The following is an 8,932-nucleotide window of genomic DNA, read 5'->3' on the forward strand; positions in this document are numbered from 1 at the left end:
CCCCTTACCCTCCCTCCCGCCCAAGCTGCAACCCTTCTTCCTCCTCCCTCTCCCATTCCCACTCTTAATTTTTACAGAGATCTACTTTCAGTTAGGAATCAGATCATGCCCACCTGTGCTGTAGCTTCCCACGGCATTCTGAGTAAAAGCCAAGATGCTGACAACATCTTATCCATAGAGCCCTTCTCCTGGCCTCTGCTGATTGCTACAGCTGTCACACCCTCTTCTTCAGGTGTCAGGTTCTTTTTTGTTGTTGTTTTAAAGATTTATTATTTTATTTATTTGAAAGAGTTACAGAGAGAGGTAGAGGCAGAGAGAGAGAGGCCTTCCATCTGCTGCTTCACTCCCCAGATGGCTACAACAGCCGGAGCTGTGTCCATCCAAAGCCAGGAGCCAGGAGCTTCCTCTGGGTCTCCCACATGGGTCAGGAGCCCAAGGACTTGGACCATCTTCTACTGCTTTCCCAGGCCATAGCAGAGAGCTGGGTTGGAAGAGGAGCAGCCGGGACTAGAACCAGCACCATATTGGGTTCTGACACTGCAGGCCAGGGCTTTAACCCACTGCACCACAGCGCCAGCCCTCCCCCTGCCCCACCTTTTTTGAAGATTTATTATTTTATTTATTTGAAAGACAGAGTTACAGAGAGAGGTAGAGACAGAGAGATAGAGAGAGAGAGAGCAAGAGGTGTCAGGTTCTATCAGCCTTGGGCCTTTGCATCTACCCTCTCCTCTGCTTGAAATTCTCTTCTTACCTTGGCTTATCCTCTCAGCTTTTTTGGAGATTTTTTTTTTGAATTCTCATCTTTTTAAACATTACAGTCCTGTACACCCCACACTCCATTTCCGCCTGGCTGATTATTCTCTTGATAGTACTTACCACTTTCATCCTATAAATGTGACCATTTGTTTATTCTCTTTCCATAGAAGTATTTAGTATCTACTAGGACAGTAACTAGGTACCCCCAAAAGTCTAAGATGTACCCCCAAAGTAATTATGGACCACCAAAGTCTAAGATACTACCTAGCACATTGTAGGTTCTGAGTACATATTTGTTGAAGAAAATAGTGGAAGGATGAGTGAACATATGAACAATGAATAGAATATAGGTGTCCCTTTATAGAGTATTATGTTCAAACCTTCCAAACAAGGCTAGTAAGGAGTTTAACAGCTTGATTTGGGAGCTAATAAGAAACAAGCTGAAAATTTAAGTCAGTTTCAAAATTACACTCAACTTGTAGCTGTCTGGCTTCAAAGTTCATATCTTTTCTCTCTTTGCCGTATGTTTTCACTGAGATAATATATGATAGGTAGCCTGAAAAAGATAAAGTATTATCCTGAATGCAAAATAATATGCAGTTAAGTACAAGGATCCTGTCTTCTGGGGAATTGAAAAATAAGCCAAGATAATTTATTTTTTTAAAAAAAGTTCGTCCTGGGGCGGCGCTGTGGCTCCCTTGGTTAATCCTCCACCTGCGGTGCCAGCATCCCATATGGGCCCCAGGTTCTAGTCCCGGTTGCTCCTCTTCCAGGCCAGCTCTCTGCTGTGGCCCAGGAGGGCAGCGGAGGATGGCCCATGTGCTTGGGCCCTGCACCCCATGGGAGACCAGGAGAAGCACCTGGTTCCTGGCTTCGGATCAGCACAGCGTCGGCCGTAGCGGCCACTTGAGGGAAGAACCAAATAGACCTTTCTCTCTGTCTCTCTCACAGTCTAACTCTGCCTGTCAAATAAAAAAAAAAGTTCGTCCTTTATGTAAAATTGGACACATCACTATCCAAGTCCATAAAATGCATATAAAATTACCAAATGTAACTTTCTACTAGCCTGGCTGTGGAGCCCTTTTAACTCCTTTTTCTTGCTTCTTTGTGACATTTCTCAACTTTGGTTGCAAAGGAAAAGTGAGCAAGAAGAGTGGTAAAGTTTTTTTTGTTTTTGTTTTTTTTGTTTTTTTTTTTTTTTTTTTTGACAGGCAGAGTGGACAGTGAGAGAGAGAGAGACAGAGAGAAAGGTCTTCCTTTGCCGTTGGCTCACCCTCCAATGGCCGCCGTGGCCGGCGCACTGCGCTGATCCGATGGCAGGAGCCAGGTGCTTCTCCTGGTCTCCCATGGGGTGCAGGGCCCAAGCACCTGGGCCATCCTCCACTGCACTCCCTGGCCACAGCAGAGAGCTGGCCCGGAAGAGGGGCAACTGGGACAGAATCCGGTGCCCCGACTGGGACTAGAACCCGGTGTGCCGGCACCGCAAGGCGGAGGATTAGCTTATTGAGCCACGGCGCCGGCCAAGGTAAAGTTTTAAAGTGTTAAAGTTTATATACTGAAGCATCTTTAGAACATTTCTTGTGGAATCCACACTGGACATACACTTTCCATGGACAGTTATAAATATAACTTTTTCCCTTATATGTTTCAGAAAGACTCTAAGTTTGAATCTGGCAAAGGTCAGGGCAATAATGACTTTTAGGATACAATATGATATAATTCAGTGTATTCCAGACTTACCTTAGTCATTTACTGCTTTCACGATTCTTTTGCTTAATTGCATTCAAACCATATTATTGTTTACTTAACACTTAAATTTTTAAAAAAATATTTATTTATTTGTTTGAAAGTCAGAGTTACAGAGAAGGAGAAACACACACACACACACACACACACACAGAGAGAGAGAGAGAGAGAGAGAGAGAGAGATGTTCCATTCACTGGTTTACTCTTCAGATGACTGCATCGTATGGGGCTGGGCCAGGCTGAAGCCAGGAGCCAAGAGCTTCCAGAAGGCCTCCCACATGGATGGTAGGGACCCAAACACTTGGACCATCTTTTGCCGCTTTTGCCAGGCCATCAGCTGGGAGCTGGATGAGAGTAGAGAAATTGGACTCGAACTGGTGCCCATATGGGAAGCTGGTGTCGCAGGTGGCAGCTTAACCTATTTTACCACAACGCCAGCCCCTTAAATTTAATTTAACAGTTAAATTTAAACACACATATAATTTATCTAAGTAGTGACATTATGGATTCATGATGCCAGTCATTGTTTCTCTAATACATATTCATAAATTAGTACATATGACATAATAAATAAAAATCAATTTTTTAAAGATTTATTCATCTATTTGAAAGTCAGAGTTACATAGAGAGAGAAGGAAGGGGGGGCGGGTTCTCCATCTGCTGGTTCACTCCCCAGTTGGCCACAACGGCTGGAGCTGGGCTGATCCGAAGCCAGGAGTCAGGAGCTTCCTCCTGGTCTCGCACGTGGGTACAGGGGCCCAAGGACCTGGGCCTTCTTCTACTGCTTTCCCAGGCCATAGCAGAGAGCTGGAAGTGGAGCAGTCAGGACTCGAACCGGCGCCCATATGGGATGCCAGCATTGCAGGCAGCGACTTTACCTGCTACACCACAGTGCCGGCCCTAAAATCTTAAATTTTATAAAGCCTATCCACTTACCAGTGGAAGTGGTTTAGTTTTTCACACATGAGGTATGCATTTCATATATGTTTACCTCATTTTGAAAGAAGCACTAGAATAGAATACACTAATGTTCTAAGAATCATCGAGAAAATCCACATAATTAAAATGCTTGCAAGATGCTCTGTGTGCCACACAGCCATAAGGTCCAGGTGAACAAATACATATTTTGGTTGCATACCAAAATGCTTGAGGACTAAAAAGAAAGTTTCTGCTAAAGCAAAATATTTCTTTCAAAAATTTAGGCCTGGTATACAAGAAGAATTCTGAAAATGTATCAAATATTAATTTTTGATTATTATATTTCTAAGGAAAAATGTTAGCCTTCAGAAACAACTGTCTTCAAGGAACGGCAGCCTTCCTGCCCCAGTGCTTTCCATCTGGTCCTTTGTTTGGTTATGCTGGGAACAACTGACCTTTCATTATTGTTACATAGGAATCTACATTCTCCATAGGACTGTGAACTTTCAAAATCTTCCTTGCCTTAAGTGTTTCTCATGCATTTGTTGCTATTAAATGTGCTCCTTGATATTTGGCTTTCAAATCACTCCTATTTCTGACCTGTCAGATTCTTTTTATTTCAGTTTCCTGCTTTGCTAACTGATCTGTGCATTCATTATCTTCTCATTTCTTAATCCTCCTTTGTTTCTGATGTGACCGACTTGTCAATCATAAGCCCAGGGTAAAATTGGCCTTTGAATTTCATGTTTCTGATTCTGTGTTGTCAGCATTGCCTGAGGAAAACCATACTGCTTGGTTCCAAAACAAATTGAATCCCTTTTTCGGTTTCTTCTTTCCACACAGAATAGCAATCTTTTCACCCAATCAATATCAGATTCTTTACAGTCACTGACAATATTTTCCCCTCTTGTGAGAATTATAGATGACCCTATGCTTCCGTGAAGATCCTAAATAACAACTATGACAAAATATAAGCAGGTGAGTGATATCATCAGGGAACTGGGATTGAGAGATAATAATTCACTCTTCTTGGATTATGGTCAGCTAGGATTAGACTTAAGCTAAGTCTCACACAAGATGAAAGTATAAAGTCTATAAGACATTAGAGGAGCTAAGCAGGAGAGTTCCAAAATTATGAATAAAAAGAAGGACCCCAGAGTGATAAGGTGAGCACTACAATCCAATTCCATGTGGCAAGTAAGGCAGGAAAAACCACTGAGCTATAACCACAAAACACTTCACCCTTCGATTTGCAGCTCCTATCATCACATGTATGGTTTGAAATTCTCAACCCGTGAATGCAACTTGAAATGGTTGAAGAATGTAGCGACCTTCAGGCCTGAGAGAAGTGGTTATGAATCAAGAAAAATCTATGGGGACCTTCTGGCAATGTTCTATTTCCTGAGCTGAGAGGTGATTGTTCTCTCTAAACTATTATTTACATGATACATTTAAAAATTGTAAGTGCTATATCTCACAATGAAAAAGGTGACCTGGAATTCATTCTTGTAGACATAGGACAAAGTCTTTTATTTGGAGACTATTCAAAGGAAGTGATGTTAATGGGAAGAAGTTTTAGTGAAGCTGAAAAGTAAATAAAATAGGTATACAAACAATTGAACATATACAGTACATTTTTAATGTTTATTTTAATGTATGAAGGAGAGAGAGAGAGAGAGAGAGAGAGAGAAAGAGAGAGAGAATAAATCTTCTACCTGCTGGCCCACCTCTAAATGTCCACAATAGCTAGAGCAAGGCCAGGGCCAAGCTCAAACAGGAACCTGGAACTTTATCTGGGTCTCCCATGTGGGCGACAGAAGCCCCAGCACCTGTCCCCCAGGGTGCACCAACAGGAAGCTAGATTGGAAGCTGAGGAGCTGGGATCACAGCTGGCACTCTGACACGGTGTGTGGGTGTCCCCTGCAGCAGTTAACCCTATGTGCAACAAAGCCTACCCCAATTATCTTACTTTTGTGGGAAAGAACTGTCTTAACAAATAGTTTAAAGGATTAAATAAAGGCATATTAAGGTCAAGTAACCAAAGATGAGGGCTAAACTATGTATGACTGGTAATTTTTTTTAAGTGGGAAAGAAAAATTTCTGTTAAGAAGAGGAATTTTAGAATGCATGATTAAAGGAGACTAGAGGTTTACCTACTCAGATATCTAAGGATACTAACCCCATGGTCATCATCAACCTTTTCTCTATGTCTTCTATAATACAAGTAAAATTGAAATAAAACACTTTCATGAATTCTCATTATTATTTCCAAACAGATTGCAGATATGATGAAAGTCTTATTTAGGAATTCTGAATGTGCTCCAAGGGGTGAGAAATGTTTCAGACGATTTTAGCACCAAGGGGCTTACGTGGAAAGGATAAAAATGCAAGGTAGGTACAAACATCATGACTGATTTTACTACTGCTGATTTTGTCTTTCAGCTCCTTAATGTACAACTATGCAACTAAGTCCTTTATTACAGTATATCAGAATTAAGTAAGATGCTTATTCTCACTGGACACCTTGCTAACTGTATTTTTAAACAAATAAGCAGAAATATATATGAAACATATACTAGTGGGGGACTGAAAATTAAATAAGCATGTAAATAAGCATGTAAAGCAAAAAATAAAAAGGACTAAAATAAGAATAAAAAATTCAGTTCATCATCCCAACTTTGACATTAGCTCCAACTTTAGACTTAGAGTCTATGGATATGATATCTTCATGTGAAAGATCATGATTCCAGGAGGCTGGGCGAGTTGAGTCAATTTTCAGATAGAACTGCATTAACCCTGGAGAGTTTGTTTGTGTGTGTTGTGCCTTGTGAGCCTTCGGAGGGACTGCCTTATTGGTTTTTGATGTGAAAAGGATGATGCAGTGTGTATTGGATATTGTAGCAGGTCACTAATATCACTTCAAATAGAATAGATACATGTTAATTGGCTTATGACATGTTTATTGGCGAACGGCTTTGGGTAAGATTTCAACTGAGAAAAATTTAAACACTTTAAAAAGCAATAGACTGGCTAACCTCAAGGGTTCCCAATATTAATAATTTCTTAGAAAATATGCGAAGAAAGATTTTTCAACTTTTAAAGCCCAAGAGTATTGCTGAGTCCTAGAGCATTCGTCTTGTGTAGGATGGAACTCAGAGTTGGATGAGTTTAAAATGCCTGCGTGTGCTTTCATTTTCTATGGGAAAAACTTCAGCCACATGTATGTTTGTCTATTATTTCTTCTAAGCTTCTTATGAAACGTAATAAGCAAGTTCTAGATATCAACACTATGTAATCATTGATTTGGAATCCTAAGAAATGTTCTGACAGTTTGCTCAAGTAAAATGTGAAGCATTTCTTAGAATGACAGCAAAACCTAAATAATTTAACACATTATATTTGTTTTGTTCAATGTTGTTTTTTAGGGAGAACGTTGTTTCTATTCTGTTTGTTCTCATTTGATTTTGAAACCTAATCTCCCACAGTCTCTTCATCTCCTTCCATTCGTCTTTCATTTCTTTGTCCTTCTTTGGTAACTGCAGCCCAACCTCTTGCTAAAATTAACTTACTGAATTGAGAGGATGGTGCTGTAGGTACCTCCATCCCCACACGTTCCCAGATCACAATACTCATGAGGTCATCCTGCCACTGACCAATCACATGGTCCAACTGGAGAGCTGCACACAAGCTGAACTCGTGTTGCTCAGCCCCAACTTGCATCTGTAGGATTCCTTATCTTTAATCCATCAGGAGTTTAAAAATTAAGTGATAGCTTCCTGTATTCCTTCCTCTGTGCTTTGCAAATAAATACTCCTTTTCTTCCTGGAGTCCAGTATCCTTGACTGGCTAAGTGAGTGCCAGGCACGTGTGCCCAGGTCTTGGGTTCCACAACAGTTTTTCAATTTTATAGTAGTGATCATTTGTGAATTTTTGAATATACAAAAGCACTTAAATTTTGAATACAATATAGAACTGCAGATTGTATCCTGTAGGAAGGAATAAAGGCAGAGTCAGAAGACAGAAAAAAGAATTTGAGGAATAACTTCAATATAAAGGACTATTTGTGGAAGTGTTGTACACCTTCTTTAAAAAAAATACTTGTATATCAGCCAGAGCTAAGGTATACTCCTGGTTCTGAAAACACATTATATTCATATTAACATTTCTACAGATTTTTGTATATCTGTTGCTGTGGATTCATTCTGAGAGGAGGAGTGTGGTGGGTGCAAGAGGCGCAGAGTCACCACACAGACCCCGGGAGTCGGGTGAAAGCAGGCCAGAGGCGAGCAGCCCACAGACTCTTTTATTTCAGTTGGTACAGCGGCTTAAATAGCCAAGGCAGCCAATCTGGTCAAGGGGCTGTTTATGTCCTAACCAATCACAGCCTGTTGCCAGGCAGTATCCAAAGCCATCCAATCACAGTCTGTTGCCAGACAGGCTCCATTGCCAGGTGGTTTCCCAGGGGATTTCCCAGGGGGTTTCCGAGCCACTCCTGAGTAACTGAAGCTTGCTTGCCAGTGGCCATCTTGGCATGGCCTTCTCATTCCCCTCATATATCTAGTTACAGCTATAATTTACCTATATCTATCATCATCATCCATCATCTATCAAAAATCTCTATCATCCATCCACCCAGAGACAACTACACACATATGCATGTCTGCAGGCATTCTTTTTTATAGATTTATTTATTTGAAAGTCAGAGTTAAGGAGAGGCAGACAGAGAGAGAGAGAGGGAGAGGTCTTCCATCCTCTGGTTAACTCCCCAATTAGCCACAATGGTCGGAGCTGCGCCGACCCGAAGCCAGGAGCCCAGAACTTCTTCCTGGTCTCCCACATGGGTGCAGGGGCCCAAGGACTTGTGCCACCTTTTACTGCTTTCCCAGGCCATAGCAGCGAGCGGGATTGGAAGTGGAGCAGCCGGGACTCGAACCAGTAACCATATGGGACGCTGGCACGGCAGGCAGGGCATTACCTGCTACGCCACAGCACCGGGCCCTGCAGGCATTCTTAAGGGCACACATTTTCCAATTTTTCAAATAGTTACACAGCTACCAACTCACAGAGTGAAAGAAAAGGAAAGGACCTGTCAAAGCAGACTTTATTCAGGAACAGCAGGATATGTACAGAGGCCACTACACTGGGACTTTTCCATGTGGGAGAGACACTGGCCTCAACTCTGTACCACATGAGCAGTTGGATATTTACAGCAATGGAGCAAAGTGTGTGGGGGTGCGGGGGGAGGAAGGCTGTTGTTGGAAAATTACTAAGAAAGAAGAGGAGTGAGGGATTTTCTGGCTAAACTGACCTATCGGTATTTTCACTTAAAAATGCCACATTAATCAGACGTCATGCGAGGGATGGTGGAGGATGAACTTTAACAGACATCAGGGCCACCTGGTACTGGGGGGTGGGACCCTTGCTAGGACTGGATTTTTAAAGCAAGAGCCTGGGAGAAAGTTTGGTCGGGCAGAGACCCTTGGTCAGCTCACGCCGCGCTCTAACAAGACAG

The sequence above is a fragment of the Oryctolagus cuniculus genome, chromosome 8, assembly GCF_964237555.1.
Source record: "Oryctolagus cuniculus chromosome 8, mOryCun1.1, whole genome shotgun sequence".
Classification (NCBI taxonomy): domain Eukaryota; kingdom Metazoa; phylum Chordata; class Mammalia; order Lagomorpha; family Leporidae; genus Oryctolagus; species Oryctolagus cuniculus.